The sequence below is a fragment of the Paramormyrops kingsleyae genome, chromosome 2, assembly GCF_048594095.1.
Source record: "Paramormyrops kingsleyae isolate MSU_618 chromosome 2, PKINGS_0.4, whole genome shotgun sequence".
Taxonomy (NCBI): Eukaryota; Metazoa; Chordata; class Actinopteri; order Osteoglossiformes; family Mormyridae; genus Paramormyrops; species Paramormyrops kingsleyae.
In genome coordinates, this window is record NC_132798.1 from 23,550,905 (window position 1) to 23,571,023 (window position 20,119).

Genomic DNA, 20,119 nt, shown 5'->3' on the forward strand with positions numbered 1-20,119 from the left:
AAAAGGCTTAGAAAAAAATCCACCTTTTGGTGAAGCAGCTTCATGTCACACTGAAAAATTCAGAAAAATCCAGCCTTTCATTAACATAAATTTATTCCAAGAAAAGAAATCCTTCATCATTAGATGAATTCCATGCATGATTTGTCTTTTGTGTATATGTGAGTGTCCTGTTTTGGTCTGGTGCCCTATCTAGGGTGTTTCTGTGTTGTCTGGGATAGGCTCCCGGTCCCCCGTGACCCTGTACTGGGTAAGTGATTGGAAAATGGATGGGTGTAACTAAGGTTGTCATAATAGTGATTGTAGTTGTTCAAATAGGTAGAAATTATACTATTCTTGAGGTTTTAAGCTTTAGAATAATGAGCTCTACGTCTATGATGTAAATAGTGGCATTTTTTCACAAAGTATGAAGGATTTCTTCCATCTCTAAAATGTGTGATGTTCAGAACACTTTTTTAAGCAATGCATTCCTAAGTTAATACACTTTAGATACAAAGTAGTGCACAGTGTGCACATTCCAAAATTGTGATTTTTTTTTTTTTTTGTCCTCTCAGCTCAGCAACTCTCATTTTTATTTTCCGCGCCTGTTCTCCACTGAGCAGCCCACCTGGGCCTCCTACCAACGTGATCAGGCACCACAAACTAAAATGAACTCACACCACTCCCCAGATCTTCACCATCCTCCAAGATCTGTCCACTGCTTAAGCAACTGTTGCAGTTATATTTTACCTCTAAAACTGCTCTCTCTTCCTCTGACCCACCTCTGCAAAGGAGGTGTGCATAGGAGCCTCATGCATGGTGAGGAGGCTCTGATCGTCCCACTGTGCTCATGATATTTCCTCCTGCTACCACTCTGTATCAGTGTCCTGCAACATCTGTAGCCCCACAGAATTCTTCCATTGGTGCGTTACAGGAATCTTGTCAGCACTGCTTTTACTGCAGCCTCCTGCACATACTGTATATATCCCTCACAAAGTCCTAAATTGATTATTACAAAGCCTAACCAATTACATACCACTGTTATTTTTTATTGGATATCAGGCTGTGTTCTCAGAATCCCATCCCAATTCCAAGAAGATTCATAATGTGCTGCCGTTTCATCCAGATTCATTTTGATGTTTATCATCTGGCCGTGAGTGATTTAATTCACGTATTTATACATAATAGTAATTTATTTCGATTTTTAGGTACCAAGCCTGAAGATGAGGTCAGTTTTTCTTTTCTGTTGACGGAGTGTTTCTGGGAATGCCATCAAGAATGTGTCCATTGGCATTAAAATGTTCATCTGTATGAAAAGAAAAGTCCCCTCTCCTAATGTTATGAAGGCTGAGCACAAGCCACCTCTCAGCTTTGCTAAGCTAGAGTGGGTTGCGGCTGCAAGACATGAAATAAACAACTTTTGTAAAGATTCATGAATGAATTCTTTAATATTTCACTTGATACATTTGTGGATTCCCCACAACCTTAGTTTTCATATATCGATTTGGATCATACTATACATCTGCATATGTGTGTAAAGAATCGGTGCAGCAGCCCTAAAATTGCTAGATCTTCCTGGAGGATATTAAATGTCATCTGCACAACCTCTGTACTTGCAGAATGGTATGGTAGGACCAGTAATATCCTTATTCTTGTGCTGTTTACTGCATCACTTGAGTATCTGTCTACTCAACGTTTAAGAATGTAAATGTAAGATATGGAAAATTTGAGAAAGATATGCAATACTCTATGTATAATCTTAGATTAGGGGAAACCATGGAAATTAACAAATAAATACATAATTTGGTTGAGGCTGTCTAGTGGAAACACCAAAAATTTATTCACCAGTGTTACTGTGTGGAATAATACCCAGTACCTGAGGGGCAGTGATGGCTTAATGGTTATGGAAGCGCATTTGTAATTGAAAGATTGCATGTTTGAATCCCTGACCAGCAAGGCACCACTGAGATACTCTGAGCAAGGTACCACCCCCAAGCACTGTTCCCTGGGTGCTGAATTAACTGCCCCCTGCTATATCCCAAAGTCACATATGGGTTAAATGCAGGGACACATTTCACTGTTGTGGTGTGTCAGCAATGACCACTGATCACCTAATTCTAAATGCATTTAGCTACTCTGTGGTGGTTTGTAATTTTACTTATAGATTTTTTCAGTATCAGGTGAGTTTAGATTTGAAAAGAAGCAAAACCTTGAATAAGTAGAAAAGTACTTATGTAGAGAAAAACAGAAAATACCTCCATTTGTAAATGCACAAATTAAAAGATTATTGTTGTGAGATCAAATTTGAAAAAATTTTGAAACCACAAGGGGGCGTGAGATGACTGTAGAATGTTCTGCGTTAGACTCATAACAGATTTTTAAATTGAACAGCATCTGTTATTTTGTTCTTAGTTCATACTTATTTTGTGTTATTTTGTACTTAAAATGTAAATGTTTTATTGTGAATTTTAGAATTTTTACACAAATAAATGTTAAATTTGTATGATATTATAGGTTACGTAAATAACGGATATCTGTCAGGTATTAATATGATCCTGTTATCATTCCTCATGCGAAATGGAGAAGGTGAGTAAGGAATGAATCCTGAGGCAGCATGATGACTATTTCTATTATATATTCAACTTCCACTCCTTTTTTCCATGTTTTTCAGTTACATCGAGTAATTTGAAAGCTATAGCTAAATACAAACTCTGACTGCTTATAAGACCGCGGTCTGGTCTGTAATAACAAATTACCCACAATCCATTGCCAGTCAAATTCCACTTTCCACCTCAAATGCAAATAAAGCAGCATGAAACAAGGTGCAAAAATACAAGCAACCACAGGTGAAGCAAGGAAGATGCTAGTGACTCAGGCCTTACATAGGGCAGGTGGGGTTGTAAGGAGACAGTAGCATCAGGTGGAGAAGATGGATAGGATGCGTACTTGCTGTAGATAGCATTAAAATGACCATAAATCGATTGTAAACAAAGACATATGTGCTGTTCCAAACTCTCACTGGGGAACGCATTCATTTAAAAAAGAAACTAAAATGCTGGTCAGCTAATCTTGCTGTGTAACATTTAATGTTTTTTATTGTAACATTCTCTAACAGTTTTTAGCCTTTTTGTAATAAAAATGCTTTTACTCAATAGTGATTTAACTGACTGTAGTCTTAAACAACCCCAGGTGTCCTTAAAATAACATATGTTAACATGCGGCATCACAAAATCTGGTAATTTGACATTTATCTTAACTGTGTTTTTGTTTACCAGAGCTGTTTGCCGTTGCTTACTTTACCCCCACGCGAAATTCTGAGGTAAACTTGCACATCATTCGCTTTCCTTCTCCTCCAGCAAACACACGGGCCACATCAGACCCCTGCACACTGCTGCAGCTGTTTGAGTCGGGTCGGGCTTCTCAGCTCCCCATCTGGAACGGGCCTCTGTGTTGATGAGCTGAATCTGGGCCCATCGCCACCATGTAAACAGGGAAGTAGGATTAGGCACGTGCCAACCAGCAGGTCAAATGAGGCAGACACGTGCAAAGAGCTCCCCCCATTTGAGCACCTGCCCCTCGAAAAAGCCTGTGCACATCGTTGGTAGGAACAAAACCCTGAAAGCACGTGAAATGAGATTTATTGTGAAAAGGTAGTCCGTGAATTCTGCTCGTATGTAAATGAATAACCTAATATGGTCGGTGTGGTTCTGGTGCTTTTGTCACAAAACGTTTGCTCTCTGTGGGAGTATTTAGCACCATCCAACTTCTAACCGGCTTAACCTGGAGCCTATCCCAGGCATCGTAGGACACACAGCTGCGGTAGACTCTGGACAGCATGCCAGTCCATCACAGGGCACTCGCTACAGGCAAATGCGAGATGCCCATTAGCCTTAGGCTTTGTTCAGCTGGCAGGAACCCACACGACATGGGGAGAACAATGCAAATACCGCACACACAGAGCAGAGGTGGGATTCGAGGTGTGGGGGAATAGGGCTAACCACTGTGCTGCCTGTCTATAAAAAAAAACGCAAATAGTGTTTCCAACTTTAGTCTTTAGCCTGGCTGTGAATCTATGGCTTGCAATTGGTTCAAAGGTACCACACATCTTACGTTTTTTCCTATACGTTTTGTCCTATACATTTAATTTGTGAAACAACAAAGCACTGAGCATTATTCAAAATCTGAGTTTTGTTGGAGGTTGGGGCCATGTGGCAATGAGCGGTGATTCTTACATCAAAGTCCAGTTGTTCAGATGGAGTCTGATCAGATTTTGACTATCGGACTGGATCAAATCTTGAAAATGGGTGGTTCAAAAGTAAAAAAAAAAAAAAAAGGATTCTGAAATCAGATTAGATCACATAATCCAATCTTGATTTTGATCTGCATCAAACCTTATGTGTTATCCAGGAATTTTTAAAACGCTAAAAATAAAAACACTTAAAGTGACCCCACACTGGTTGTTCTACCTGTGGTTTACATAGCTAGCAGTCTACATTGTGATATGTCGTCCGGTTTAGAACACTGGTCATCCGGATTTGGTGATCTTGAAAAGTTTGTATCTGGATCAGGGTGATCCAATCCAATGTTGCTTTGAAAAACTGGCATAAAACTAAGATGGATTACCCAATCCTGGATAGCAAAACATGGGATTTCTAAATCGGGATCATTCTGATCCAAATATAACTTTTGAACAACTGAGTCCAAATTGTTAAGCTCATCGAAAGCCTTTAAGACCACTTTCCACTGTAAGGTAGTGAGAAATGTCCATGTGGTGGTATAGGAATTGGTTTACTCAAACATTTTGGAAGTTAGATGTTTTTTTTTTTGCTTGAAGGACATTTCACTGCTTAAGTTTTTGAATGTTTCTTGGTTTTTTTTTTTTTTAGAAAATGCATGGTATCATGGTCTCTGAGCATAACCTTGGCCCCAGACTCACTCAGTCCATGATTGTTCTTATGTGTACTGTGATGGCTGGGGGAGGGGGGACAAAGCCAAAAAAATACTGTGTCTTTTTTCTTTATAATGGGCTCCAAAATGACGAAGAAATGTTTTACACGTTCTTTTATACATTTATGATCTTGTTTTTGAGTAAATCTGAGAATTAATGGATGTCTTCCTTCAAATGTAACAAATGTAGTATTACATAAGACTGCACATTAGCATGTGTTAGTTATGTACAGATATCCCCTCTAAATCTAACATAACTGGAACCTCCCTGCAGCATTGACTCACTGTAGTGTATAACTCAGCCTTGGTAAGAGGCGTTTGTGTACATTGCTCTAAAGGACCTTTTTCATTTCTGCTTATGGTACTAAAACGATCGTTCAAATCTCGCCTCACAGCGAAGCCTTCATTTCTTAGAAACTTCTTTTTGCAAACTCATATTTGTAATTTCTCATTTTCTTCCGCAACTGTCTTTTTTTAAAAAAAAAGAAAAAAGTGAATTCTGTATATCTTGTTTAAGTGCATCATGTGCACTTATCCGCCTTGCTCGATTTCGTGGAAGTGATTAGGTGCTTGAGTTTCATGCAAAGCGCCCACCAGGATATCATCACATCAGCATTTAATTCAACAAGCTGTTTACAAACGCTATTTCCAGCCCGCTGGTGGACAGTGGGTTGGGGTTTATGCTGACATGCAATTGTCTTACACGATCGTTCTTTATAAAAACCTTAGCCAGTTCTGGAAGAGTGTCAAAATGTGCTTGTACTCGGGATATGTAAACATTATTTAATATGGGTGATGAACTTGAACGATCTGTTTACATGGTGGGGTTACTGCTATAACACATTCAGATGACATTGATCGCATTTGAACATTTTACTAATATTAGATTTAGGTATAACCAAAGATTACCTTAAATAATGAATATAAATATTAAGAAAATCACACCACTGGAAAAAAAAAGATTATATTCATTACACCATAAAGCATTTGTCATTCTTGTCATACTAGACTGTAAGTTTGTTTTTTGGTACATACATTCATTTTACACAAATGTGTTGTCTCTCCAATGTAATGGAAAGGAACCAAAAGAAATGTGAAATTGTGCTTATAAATATTCCTTCAGACTGAATATCTGTAACAACTGAAGACTGTTTAAAGATTATAATACTACATATTTGACTACATATTTGATTTATAAATGATTAATACATTTTTTTTTTCCATTTCCAGTCACTGAAGAAAAATTAAAGCATTGAAATAATCCCTCATTGCAGAGCAATCCAAGTTATGGGTTCTCAGAGTTTTATGTGATCACCACGTCAATAAAGATTATTGTAACATTGTTATTGTAACATTTGCAGTTTCAAAAACACGCAACAATGCCACTTTTAGTGAGCTGATTGTTGAAAACGACGATGAAACTATGAAGATATTTACTTCGCAGATGCAGTGATCTTGAACATGTCCCTCTTGCTTAGCTTAGCTCTGTGATTGGCTGGCATTACAGGCTTAATGAAACAATGCACTGCACAGCCAGTTATGGAAGCTGGAAATATTCAGTGTCAGGGCACTGCACTCCACAGGCAACGGCTGCTCTAAATCAGTGTTTTGAATTTGATCAAGGCCACATCTGGTAACTGGGAGGATGCAAATGGGGAGTTTGAGTGCTGCTGGGTCAGTTTGTAGAATCTAGGGTCCATTTTGTGTGTTACAATATGCAGGGGTGTCACTAGAGATTTATGAAAAGTGGCGCCAAGCCTTTTCTAGGGGGTCTGATTTTAATGACAATGAATGAGAGCACACCTTGTAAACAAATTAGTGTACATTTATTTAGGGGGGCTGAAGTCCAGCTAAAACAGCCCTACAGTAGGTGATTCCCCTGGCTGTACAGTATGTTATGCGGGGAGCACAAGTAAGCCACAGTCAAATATTTTGGCCCTCAAGGTAGTGACAGATAAAAAGAGGAAGCAACTGTAAAAACTTTTAACAGGAATATAGATTTTGTTCTTTACATTATGAGCGTTCGGAGGATTGTGCCTGTCAGATAAAATTTTACCTGCATTTCTAAGCCATTGATGCCATAAATATTTCACCAACCTGCCAGTGAGGCCTAATTCCCATGTCTCGCTCATAAAAAAGTTGGCGGGGCGGTTTATCTCTTATGTGCATATTAGGCCTTCAAACAGCTCGACATTCAACACCATATTAGCATAATCCTTGTCACATTTCCATAAATCCCAGACCGTGTCTGAGAGGTCCTTCACTTTTCATCTGGTTTACTTGATTAAACCACGGTTACCTTCAGATAACAGGGCACTGCAATCGTAGCACACCAAAGGCCGGGGCTCGCCTGATTGGTCCTGGCGCGTTGCCCTTTAATCCTATCCACCAAAGAAGAATCTCGCACACAAGCTCAGATTTTGATTCGTTTCTCATTCATGACTTGGGTATGTCTCGTCTTGCTTGATTATTCATCCAACCCGTGATAATTTTGAAACAACACAGATTAATTCGGTTCTTTTGTATGATTTATTGAATTTCCCGTGTTTGTCTTGCTCTGCCTGAGAAATAAAAAGATATGACCTCATAATTTGAAATTGGCCAGACAAAGAAGTTGTTGCCATTTTGGAGTCACTGGAAAGGAATTTACTTATTCCTGCACCTGGATCTTCCAAATTCTGGACAAGTTAATTCTAAATGTCATCAAATTTAAACTTTTCTTAGTCTCAATGTCGGTGCCAAGGTTCTTTGTTTCATATTGATATTGTACTGCCAGAGATCAGTTTTTTCAATTTTCTGAACAACCATATACACTATTTTGCACTTTCGGATTAGATTCCAAACTGCAGTTCCTTGTTTCAGTACTTGTACTTTGTGTAATGACAATAAAGTTGAATGTAATGTAACACAACACAACGTAACATAATCTAATCTAATCTAATAAAAAAAAAAGCTCCAGTAAGTATGTGTACTCTCACAACAGAGTTTGCACTGTCCCTGAAGTGCTGAGAGGTTATTTTGTACCTAAAATTCTTTAATTATTTGCATTAGTTTAATCTTCCATAACAATTTGAATACCATGCAACCCCCCAGTGAATCATTTCAGACCTTAATGGGGGTGACCTTCCAAAACGTTTGATATTATTCTCTGATTTCAGGGTAGTAGTTGAAGTCTTATTATTTGCTTTGACATACACCAGTTAAGAAATTGTTTAAAGTTTCTCTTTTCCAGTTAAACTTCTAATAATACTTTATTTGCCATTTGTACATCAATCAGGCATAACATTAAAACCACTGACAGATAAAGTGAATAATATTGATTATCTTGTAACAATACCACCTGTGAGCGGGGCCATTATATATTATGCAAGTGAACAGTCAGTTTTTGAAGCTAATGTGTTGGAAGCAGGAAAAATGGGCAAGTGTAAGGATCTGAGTGACTTTGACAAGGGTCAAACCGTGATAGATGACTGGGTCAGAGCATCTCCTAAACGGCAGGTCTTGTAGGGTGTTCCCAGTAGCCATTGATCAGTATCTACCAAAAGTGATCCAAGGAAGGTGAACCAGTGATGGGTGCCCATGCTGACCCCTGTTCACCACCGAAAACACCTACAATGGGCATGTGAGTGTCAGAACTAGGCCATGGAGCAATGGAAGAAGGTGTCCTGGTCTGATGATTCATGTTTTCTGTTACATCATGCGGAAGGCTGGGTGCATGCATGTTGTTTACCTGGGGAAGAGATGGTGCCCGGATGCACCAGGAGAAGAAGGAAAGTCAGCGGAGACAGTGCGATGCTCTGGGCAATGTTCTACTGGGAAACCTTGGGTCCTGGCATTGATATGGATGCTACTTTTGGACGTACCACTTACCTGACCATTGTTGCAAACTAAGTACACCCCTTCATGTTAATGGTATTGCCCAATAACAGAGGCCTCTTACAGCAGGACAATACACCCTGCCCTACTGCAAAAATTGTCCAGGAATGGTTTGAGCAACTTGAAAAAGAGTTCGAGGTATTAACTTGACCTCCAGATCCCCCAGATCTCATTAAATCGAGTATCTGTGGGATGTGCAGGACAAACAAGTTCAATCCATGGAGGCCCCACCTCACAGATGACAGGACTTACAGGTTCTGCTGCCAACATCTTAATGCCGGAGTCCATGCCTTGACGGTTCAGAGCTGTTTTGGCGACACGAGGGGGGACCTACACAATATTAGGCAGGTGGCTTTAATGTTATGGCTGATTGCTGTACAAGCACAAGTACTTAAGTATTCCATGGTTTCTGCAAATTCCCATCTTGCTCTCATTAGATTTTATCTATTTGGCAGACACATTTATCCAAAGGGACATATAGTTTAGAGAACAAGGCTAGACAGTCCCTGGGGCACCTGGGGTTCAGGGCCTCGCTCAAGGGCCCAGCAGTGACATCACTCTCCTGACCACAGGATTTGAACTGGCAAGCTTCCAATCATGGACACATCATCCTAACCTGCAGCGCCACACTGCGCCCCCTACTGAGAGTATAGACAGGTGAGAGAAACCTGCAGGATCAACCATGTTTCTGGCACTGCTGGAGCAGTTTTTAGGGATAAGATGCCTTGATCAAGAACCTGATTACTCTGTTGGACATGGGATTCAAACCATGATCTTCCAGAACGAGGCACGAGCTCCTAACCCACAGAGCCACACACTGCCCTCTGATTTTATGAGCCATGCGCAGCTTCATGTTTACAGTTGTGCTTACTTAGTCATGCATGGCTTAATCTTTAAGACCAGGGATTCACTGCTGCAAGGTTGGGCCAGGTAGTCAATCTGTCCACAGACAGCATAGTGCCAACGCTGATGGGGGCAGCATGGCTCTCTCTGGCGTGTGTGCCCACCCTGGCACGCGGCGTAAGGACAGGAGAGACGGAGCGCATGATAAGGGCGAGCTCCTGGTGCTACCCCACTGAGCACGCGGGGGGGAAAAGAGGAACACGCCTTAATCATGTTTTAATGGATCTGCGTTGCATTCTCATGATGGAGCGAGGCGGGACCTTGGGGTGACGGTGCTTGTTTATGCCCCCAGTAAGATTTTATTGACCTTTATTTTACCAGGAAGTCCCATTGAGATATAAAATCTCTTTTACAAGAGAGACCTGGCCAAGGTAGCAGCCATACAAAACGTAAACATATACATGACAATAAGACATTAAACAGTAAAACAATAAAACAGAAGAACAATTGTTTTTGCACAGTGCCTTCTCAAGCAAAACATTGACATTCCTCAGTCACTGTACTATTCATGATGATCTTAAAATCCTTTAAAGATATTAGTGTTTGCAATTTAAGATATAAGATGAGGGCGGGAGCCAGTTCTTGTTTCAGGCACCACTCAGGTTTTCATTTTGGTCCCCCCCCCCCCCCAGATGTTTCAAAAACTTAATAAATAGTTATTGAATACAGTCAGAAGGCCATAGGTAGCTAGCCAGTTAGGAGAGCATACTGCTTCGGCATCTCCTACATTTATTTAATATTTAGTGTAGTGACTATATGTGGCCAACAGGGGGCCTCAAAGCTCAGGGGCCCTATGAAAATGTGTGGTTTGCATGGTGGTAAACACTGCTACTAGGTGGCAGAAACTGGATGTGTGATCATTGGACGCTACTGCATGGGTCACAGGGCCTTCTAAAGGTGGCTCACAGTTACCGGCCAGTCAGGGTGATACCTTTGGTCCGGACAGTGCTCGGATTGGTTGGCCCTGGAGAGTGCCACGCTCACCCCAAAGTCCCATCCAAAGGCTGCTCGGTGAGAAAAAAAATTAAGAAAAATGGCTGAATATAACTGCAGACGTGGGGGAAGCAGATGGAGTGTAGTTCACTCTTCCTGGGAGACAGCCTGAGAGAGTCCCCTGAGTCAACAAAACAGCAAATGGGCCTCCAGCTCTCACAATGAAATGTCAAACTCACCCTACACAATGTCCTCCATTACTGGTTTCAAGCTGATGCCTGGAAATCGAAAATGGCACAAGATTCATCAGTTTTCCATCATTTTGAGTAGTTTTAATATGCTTACTCACTGAAGATGAAAATGTGTGGTAACTCACAATGGCATGGAAGAGTGTTTGATGGGGGGGGGTGACAACTTAATAATATAAAGGTAAAGGTCTATTTGTAGGGGGATGATTAAAGCCAAATCAAATATTGGGGGTGTATACATCCCACACCCCTGGTAACTCACCATACATTATTGTGTTAACATGAGATATCGAGTGTATCTTGAGCAATGTTTTCCTATGCTTATTGCCAGACAAACTTCACGTTCTAAACAAATGGTCTTGGCTTGGCACGCAGAAGATAAACAGTTCAGCTGTTGAAGCAGGGCTTGACCGAAACATTGTCATTTTCAGTCATTTCTTTCACCAAATAAACCAATGCTCAGAAACTATAGTAATAAATAGGACATATGGACATTCAGCTAGATTGTGAGGTTATTATAGGTCATAAAAGAACGTTAAAAAGCAAAAACTTAAGACACTAAAACTTCTCGGTTTAAAATACATTTGTCCTTTACTCTCTAAAGCATTTTAGCTTTAGCAGATAAAGACCATTGCAATTAACGAGCAATTACTGTCTAGCCATTGAAAATGCTGTCTAAACAGGAACTCAAACTAGAAGAGAGCACCACATTTTGTTGTTGCTTCCAATAGATATTTTAGGAGATAGAAATTACAAGGTGAAGCATGTCTCATTTTCTTAAATTGATTTGTTACATGGTAGCTAGAGGTTCCTACTGCATTAACCCACAAGACGACCGAGGCACTGTTTCATGTATTATTTCTAATCAACTGTTTCTTCGGAACACAATATCTATTTACAATGATCAAGGGTATGGAATGACTGTGCAAAAAGAGGAAACGTGCAATTGTATTTCACACCACTAGAGGTCAGGATTTCACAAAATACGTGTCTTTCAAAGGTGACAAATCTGCCGTAATTCAACACGTTTCAGTCTGTAGATTTACCTTTGAGGGTTTCTCATATATTAAATCTTGCTGCTAAGATGTTGTAGCCACTAGTGCTTGTTATCTAATCAGTTAAGAAAATGAACAAAAGTTTAATTCAAGCTTAAATATTTTCCCAATTGTTTGTTTCAGATCAAAAAGTCATTGAAAACTGGAAGCTTCCTACTATTAATCTCTATCATGACTGAAAACTTCACACGCATATTTCCCATCCATCTGTCTCCCATTGCTGATCCAATGCAAGGTCAGCTTGGCAGAAGATTCTGGGAGCAGAATGTCACTAACATTCACAAGACACCCACACAAACATGCAACAAGGTCGATTTTCAGATATTGGCCCACCTAAACCACAAGATTTTGGACATTTTGTAGAAACTCGTGTATAACACTTCAAACCCTAATTTTCCATAAATTAATTTTCTGTTTTCCAAATTATCCTCATTTGAAATTTGACAAATTTTTCAGGGCGATCCGGTATGAGATTTTATGCCCGATTTATGTTCGTCCACCATGACCTACAGCTGCTCAATGTTTCCCGGCTGCCCGTTAATGTCACGCATCACAGCACGCACAGCACAGTGCTCAAAGTCCTCATTTGACGGAAAGATCCTCCCAATTTGTACCCATCTTGTCTGGACATCACACTGATACTGTCACGATGGAGCACCTTTCGCAGCCTCTATATCTTCAGCCAAAAAGAGGCAGAAAACATAAAATTAATTTCAACATTCTGCACTGAATTTAAATGCCTTCTTAAATAATATAACTATTATCAGCCCTTTACATTATCTATATTTGAAAATAATGTCCATCCATCATCTAACTGCTTGTCTAGTACAGTGTCACGGGCCTGTAGCTTATTCTGGGGATCACCAAGCAGAGTAATACCCAAGAAGGGATACCAGTCCATCATAAGGCAAACACAAATGCAAGCGCGTGGGCAATTTAGAGATACCAGCTCATCTAAACATGCAAACTCTACACAAAGAGTGGAGTCAAACCCCAGAGGTGTGAGTCACCATTCCCCTATTATCTGAAACAGCATTAAGTAGCATTAACTTTCTTACTTTCACTAGCCTGGGCATGACAGGGCACAAGCCACTGAGGTTATATCCTCCTGAGACCCAAGGAAAAAAGTGTCCTTCAATTTTAGGTTATTTGTCTTCGGAGGAAATAAGACATCTTACAATTTAGATTTTTTCCAATTTATTTTTATTGTTAATTTCACAGCATGTCCTCTTTAGTGCACAGCAGGAATAAATATGTTTCCTAACATCAGTGAAAAGACAGATGCAAAAATAAAACGTCCACTACAATGGACATAAATGAATGGGTGGGGTCTCAGGAGGATATCACAACAGGTAGGACTGCAAATGAAAAAGAAAGAAAAACACTGACGAACTGAAGAATGTGATTGAATGCTTCTGAGGTTCCTGGACGAGTAAATCTCTCACAAGCAAGTGTGGATCCAGTACCGTAATGAAACACCTTAGTCCAGACTGATGGCTAATACAAGCCAGAAGGCATTTGCAGACCCACCCAAGACAGCTAACAAGAAGGAATCAACACCTCTTTGACAATGGAGAGCATTCATTTCAGGAAGATCTTCCTCATGCATTCTGTATTGCTCATTTGCTGCAGTGAATATACAAAATTACAGTATTTAAGATCCCTCTAATTCACAATCGTACAAGTGCTGCATCTGTACTCAGAGCTATGACTCATCGTCGTCCTCCGCCACCACTCGCTATCTAGACAAGCGGAAATTGCTCTGGCAGGGGAAAGAAAACTGGAGGGTGGCTGTATGTGAGCTGGATAAGCCTTACAGGGGGAGGAATAACGATGAGCGGTAAATATACGCGCCGATACCTTCACACCTACGCTGAATAGGCTCCCCCCGACTGACTGATGTCTCTTTGGCAGATGAAGGCAGTTAATGACAGAACAGCCTGATGGAACAAGGAAGCACCGGCATGTAGGCTAGCGGAGAGGGCAGCATAAACTAAATTCCAGTGCGTGACGTCATTCTTACCGCCGCGCTCCTGGTCTGTAGGTTTTCACATGTACCGTATGGTGGTCCAGGAGGACGTCAGTAAATCGACGCCGTGAACTTGTGAGGGAGGCGAGTGTGAGCATGATGCGCTACCAGAGAGGGAGGGTCCTGAACACCAGTCAGTCCAGGTGGCTCGATGTTTACAGCTATTAACTTAAAAAGCCTTGTGGGGATGTGAATGTGTGACAGCCGGCTGCCTTAATTGAAAGGCGGGGCTCAGAGTCGACCTTAAGCGCCTTTCCTGAGCTATACGGCTGTTTTTCTCACAATCACATTCTCCCACTGGGATTTAGGTGACAGAGAAAAAGGACATTATCTGCTTGTGTTAATATTTTTGCTGGAGAGTATGTACCCTATTCATGAATACAATAACAGGACTTGGACTAGAAACATTCAGTCTACAGGTACTTAACCACAACACCATGGGCATGCAGGAATCCCAATGTGCTCCAAGAAATGACATAACAAGAAAATGATAGGAAATCTCAGAGGTGTGGTTGTTTTTGTGGTTCTGCTGGTGTAGGACACTTACAGTGACTCTCAACGAACTGGAGCTTTCAGACAGTGCAAAGTTTGCTCATGCTTGTTTACCCCAAGATGAAAAATGTCTCCCATCAACACCCACAAATTAGGATTCACGGCTGTGTGAAACACTAACAAATTATAGCCACCGGTTTGTTTATCCTCAACTATCTTTCTCTTTAAAGTGACTAATGATACGAAGTAGCGTCGTAGGCAGAGCAAAAGCCATGCAGGCTTGAGTGTGCACGATGCTTCCCAGTCTTTCACAGTGTGAAGGACCGCCATCCGCCATGTTGAGTACGGTATGAACTAACAAAATATGCAAATATTTAGCTACTGATCAGTTTAAATGTACAATTTTGGTTTAATGGTTGAGACATTGTGAACACTTATTTGAGGCATTTCATTATAATAATGGCGATAATGGATTTATTGCCATATTGCAAAAATGATTGTATTCATGTTTACAGTATCTCATATAGGGGTAGTGTACACATTGCATCCTATGATGGAAATTCAAAAGGAAAAGCCCCCCCCCCCATTACCCTAACCAAGATAAGTGATTATAAGATAGATTGAAATATATTGTCATGATATTTGCATAGTAATGTGTTATGCTTTACAAGCACAGTTATTCCCCTCAGTTTTAATGCTGACTGAGGCAGCCAGCCTCACACTTTCTGAAGGACGTACTCTGTATGACACCGCTGTGAGTGTTAATAAAATCCAGCTTTTGTGCAAGAGAAGAGCACAGATTCCTTTGCTATTAAATGATTGACTTCATAAAATGCTACATAAAACACAGTCTAAGGCTATTTCATTTTCATAATCTCTGTTCGATGACAATGAAACGCCACTACCATGGCCCAAAAGTCACCACGTCATTCCGCACCAGTGATGTCTGCTATTATCGTTCTGATGTTGCCACGGCAACCTCTCTGAGCAGACCTTGTGCAGACAGTCAGAAAGAAACCTTGCAAGTAGGCTCTGTTTTTAGCTGCAAACTTTATGCTTTTCAATCAGATTTGCACACGGACTGGAGCCATGACACATACGCACTTAGACACAATAGACAGGAGATGACGGAATTGTTGCTGACGAATAGAAGGGTAGATATGTTTAACCTAGAACAGGGAGGAAGAAAGTCTTAATGGTTCAGTGTGCCGCAATTTCTATACTATATTCTTCTATTGGACAAGGGGTTCAGCTTTTTCTTAAAATTTCTTGCAATTCTGACTAATAGTTCAGATGAAATCCAAATAACTTCAGTTGAAGGTCAGAGTTCAATCTTCATCAGGTCTTCTTCCTGTCTTTGGTTTGACTTACCAAAATTCTTAGATACAACATGATATCTAAACTTCATAATATCTGAACTTTATGATATCTAAACTAAAAAAAACACCTTCTGTTTTCATTTGACGATAAACAATCATTATTTTTGGCAGCAGTGTTGAGATGAATTACATGGGCTAAGGACTAACAGCTATCACTGTCAGAGAGTCATAGAAATAGACATCCACAAATTTTCAGCCATACTCACCCCTGAAAATGAAACCATAATCAGTCTTATACCTGAGTCATTGGGCATCTTTATTTTTAGGGCTTTATTCGGGCATGGAGAGGATAGGTGGTGTTGTTGTGGATATGGAATTTGCCTCATGAAAAACACCCATTTGGGTCTAAATATATAATTTTTTTGTGCGTGGTGCCAAATGAAATGGCAGGTCCATCAAATCACATCAGCGAAAGGATTTATTTAGCATTGAATGGCATTAGCATAAAATGTTCTGTTTTTCTTTAAGACTAAAATAAATAGATAAGCATGGGCATGAAGCTTAAGTGGTTTCCATAGTAACATATCTACTACCCAGAAAAAAAAAACAGTAGTTATATGTTTCCATGGTTCTATTCCATATGGTTTTTGGCAAATGAGTGTTTGTAAAAGCGCAGAGGGCTGGCCAATAAGCCCTCCCATCTAATCATTTGTCATTGCAACAGAAAATATATACAGAAAAGCCTTTTTTAATCCAGTATATATATATATATATATATATATATATATATATATATATATATATATATATATATATATATGGAAAAGCTTTGTCACTATGTATATTTAAATAACAGACCAGTACAATTCAACAGAGGTATCTTTTGTCATCTCTGTGTTGGTTTGTTTCTACCTCAGTCTACAGTACCTAGTCACCTTCATATTCTCTATCACACCTGTCTGCAGCATTGCCCCATGGGATTCTCACTTGAGATTAATGCCCCCACCAGAACACCTGCTCATTGCAGCTGAAAGACAGGTGTGTCACAGCTGGAAAGCCTTTCATCAATGAATAAATCAATCACATTCTATGAGCCTCTTAGTCCCCTCTAGGAAGTCGGTCAGCTGACTTCAACTGTGGTCTAAGCTAGGAGCATGTGCTAGTGTGGTCGCTCGCTGGCTCTTTGAAGGCTTTTCGTACATCAGGGTTTAAACCATCTATGTTTCCATTATGGCACCAATATTTGCGGTTGATGCATTTGAAAGCAGCTGGAAAACCCGGTTAAACACTTAAACATTGAATTAGAACACATCTATCTATCTATCTATCTATCTATCTATCTATCTAATCGATAGTACAGTAACTGCAAAGCGTGAGAGAGACATCCTCATCGCGCAGTAGGCTTCCCTTCATCCGTCACCCCAGTTACATGAAGTTCTTCGCTGAGATTTAAAAAAAAAAAAAGGTGTGACTGATTCCTGTTAATCCAGTCTGCAGAGCAGTGGCAGTGAATCGCACCGAGGGGTGTTCCTGGAAGTGCGTAAGCGTGGGGGGGAGGCTGTCAGATATCCGCACGGAGGAGGGGGCGGTTCTGAAAGTCGCACTGCCTTAGAATGTGTTCTGTTACATTTCATTGCAGGTCGGAGGTAGTTTGACCCCCATGAAGCATCGGGTTTCTGCTCTGGCGTTTTGCCAGTTAAATTTGAATCATTAAAGATTCAACTTTCACAAAGCTGAATACAAACTGGAATAAAGAGGATGTTCTTGGCCCTTTTAATGGCGCTAGCAAGGGTACTAGAGGGTACTGGGACAACGTGTGCATGACTATTAGTACCGGACTGCAGGCAGCAGCAAATGAAATCCTGCAGTGAATTTGGCTGAAGTGATTTACAGTGATGTCAGTATACAGACTGCAGCTACATTGCATTAATCCAGTGTGAAAACCTTATTTAATGCTACAACAGTAGTAGCATCGCAGCCACTGGCCACTGTCAAGTTACAAGTCTGTTTCCTTAACTGGCTTGGTTCCTGTTACCCGTTACACTCGATATCTCTACTTCCTCCTCCATGACCTCTGTGCTTTAGTATTTGTGGTAAACTATCGAGCAGTACTGTCCTTTCACTTAGAAGAGGATTCTGGGTAAGTCTGATGCACCTGGGCCATGGTGATGTGGAATTATTTCACTCGACAGTGTGTTCTCCAAAGCGGGTTGTAAAAGTTAACAAATAAGGTGAATGATACTAACAGTAGCAATAATAGCTGGTTTTCCATTTTACCTATTATTGATAAAGAGAAAACTCTAAAAAGTATAAAAGCAAGAATAAGAGTCGACGATATAAACATGTGAGCATGCAGTAAAAAACATCTTCAACGTAGGAAACACTTACTGTATGCTTATCAGCTCAGTCATACTAGTCTATTGAATGTTTCTTCCAAATGGCCCATATCGTTTTTAATAGGAAAAAAATGTAGTGTTGCTCTTTACCATGTTTCACTGTAAACAAGAATTTAAAAACTTTATGTGCTTTAATACAAGGGTAGAAAAAAGAATAATTCATGAGTATCTTTAAAAACTGAGTAAAACATGATTCCTGGTTAGTAGCTACACTTTAGAAACTGAAGCTTTGAAGAAGGCTTTTAAGGAAACACCACACGCACACCTAACCTTACACCTTAGGCAAACTGTGTGGATCGCAAACGAGTATTTAATTGCAGTCATGCAGCTACTGACTCGTACTGACAAACGATGTAACTGTGAATGTGAAGAAACCGACGGAATCACAGAACTGCTCAGCGTTAAATAACTATCTTCCCACAGCCTGGCTACGGTTCTAACTTTGAACTTTTTTTTTTTTCTTTTCACCACATTACAATGTTTAATGAAATGCTTTTGTGGTATTTACCATTTGCCTGCTACTTGGGTTAGTACATCCGGTGAGTAATGCTTGACGTTGTTGATGCAGTTTCCAAATCCGTTCTCAGATACAAATGCATCCTGGGGGCAAGACATGGGAGGTTGGGTGTACCCAGCGAGTCAGGGCAAAGCCTTCTGGGAATACAAGCCGTCCCTGTACTTGTTGCCGCTGTTGCACACAGCAAACCAACAACATTTCGGCAGTTTACATTCACAATGATTTATTGAGCAGATGTCTGTGTATAAATTGACGTACAAATGAGGCAAATTGCACATCATGAACAGGCTTTTCCTCCTTTGAACCCAGGACCAGCACCACCTACCAACCTCTTGAACCACAAGCTCTTTGGTGTTACTGTAAAACCAATCAAAAACATTTCCATCCATATATCCATCCATTCATACATAAATACATACATACATACATGCATCTTTTACCTGCTTATTCTGGTTAGGGTCTTGTGAGGATCTCAAGCCTGTTACAGGAGGAGTGGAGCTAGGGTACACACCCCAGACAGCGTGTCAGTCTAAAAACGGTACTGCCAAATAATAATTAAATACTGGGATATGTCCCATCAGCCCCCCCAAGGTGCTCTTGAATACAGACAAAGTATTAAATTAATTAAATTTTGGAGTTATGGTTCCTCGTCCACTTTATCATCAGAGAACGTAAAATCATCACCGCTATTGATCTTACTGATGTAATTTATACAAAAAATAACAATTTGTGGGCCAAAATCTTGTGCTGTGACTTACTGCGTTTTGTATTTAAGCCAAAATCAAATGAACTTCCTTCCTTCTGAAAGGTCAGAAATAAACTGAAGGCTGGTAGTGGGACTGAATGCTGTACTCAGTGACATGATGTCTGCGCTCCGCCGTTGCGGAGAAGGCCGGGGTGCAGAGCCAGCAAGCAGAGGTGCCACAAGCTCACGCCAACATTTTAATTGCTGGACTTTTGCAAATGGCTTGACTCACTTGAAGAACTCACACTGTGCTACATTAAGGTGCACGACAACATTCATAATTGTGTCTTATTATGTCATTTCAGTGGAAATAGTTATTTTAAAAAAATGTCCAAATATTTTTTATTCTTTATATATTTTAGGCGTTGGTTTCATCATGCTATTACCTATTATATTCTGAAGTATTAGCTAAATGCAAGCAAGACCTTCATCATTGCCAGTAGCCCTGTAAGCTTCTGGCTGCCATGCTAATGGCACAGGGGTATTTATTAAACTGTGGAATTAAATTGAACTGATAATAAGCATTCTATTGAAACTCAAAGTCTACTTTTGTGTTTTTTCCTAGTCATTTTCTGTCTTGAATGTTTCTTGCTTGTTTTTTTCAACTGATGTATTTGTTTGTCCTGGAATATTTGTAAATTGTGCAATTAGCTATAACAAATATTCTTTGCTAATTTTTTTTA

At 40.2% G+C, this 20,119-nt stretch overlaps 1 long non-coding RNA gene across 1 annotated transcript; it reads left to right on the forward strand.

Moving 5' to 3' along the window:
* The first annotated feature begins 13,693 nt into the window (after positions 1 to 13,693).
* On the forward strand, positions 13,694 to 19,843 carry LOC140587698 (uncharacterized). Its single transcript, XR_011989375.1, has 3 exons — positions 13,694 to 13,778; positions 16,744 to 16,816; positions 19,500 to 19,843. It is a non-coding gene; the product is annotated as an uncharacterized lncRNA (long non-coding RNA).
* The last annotated feature ends 276 nt before the right edge of the window (positions 19,844 to 20,119 follow it).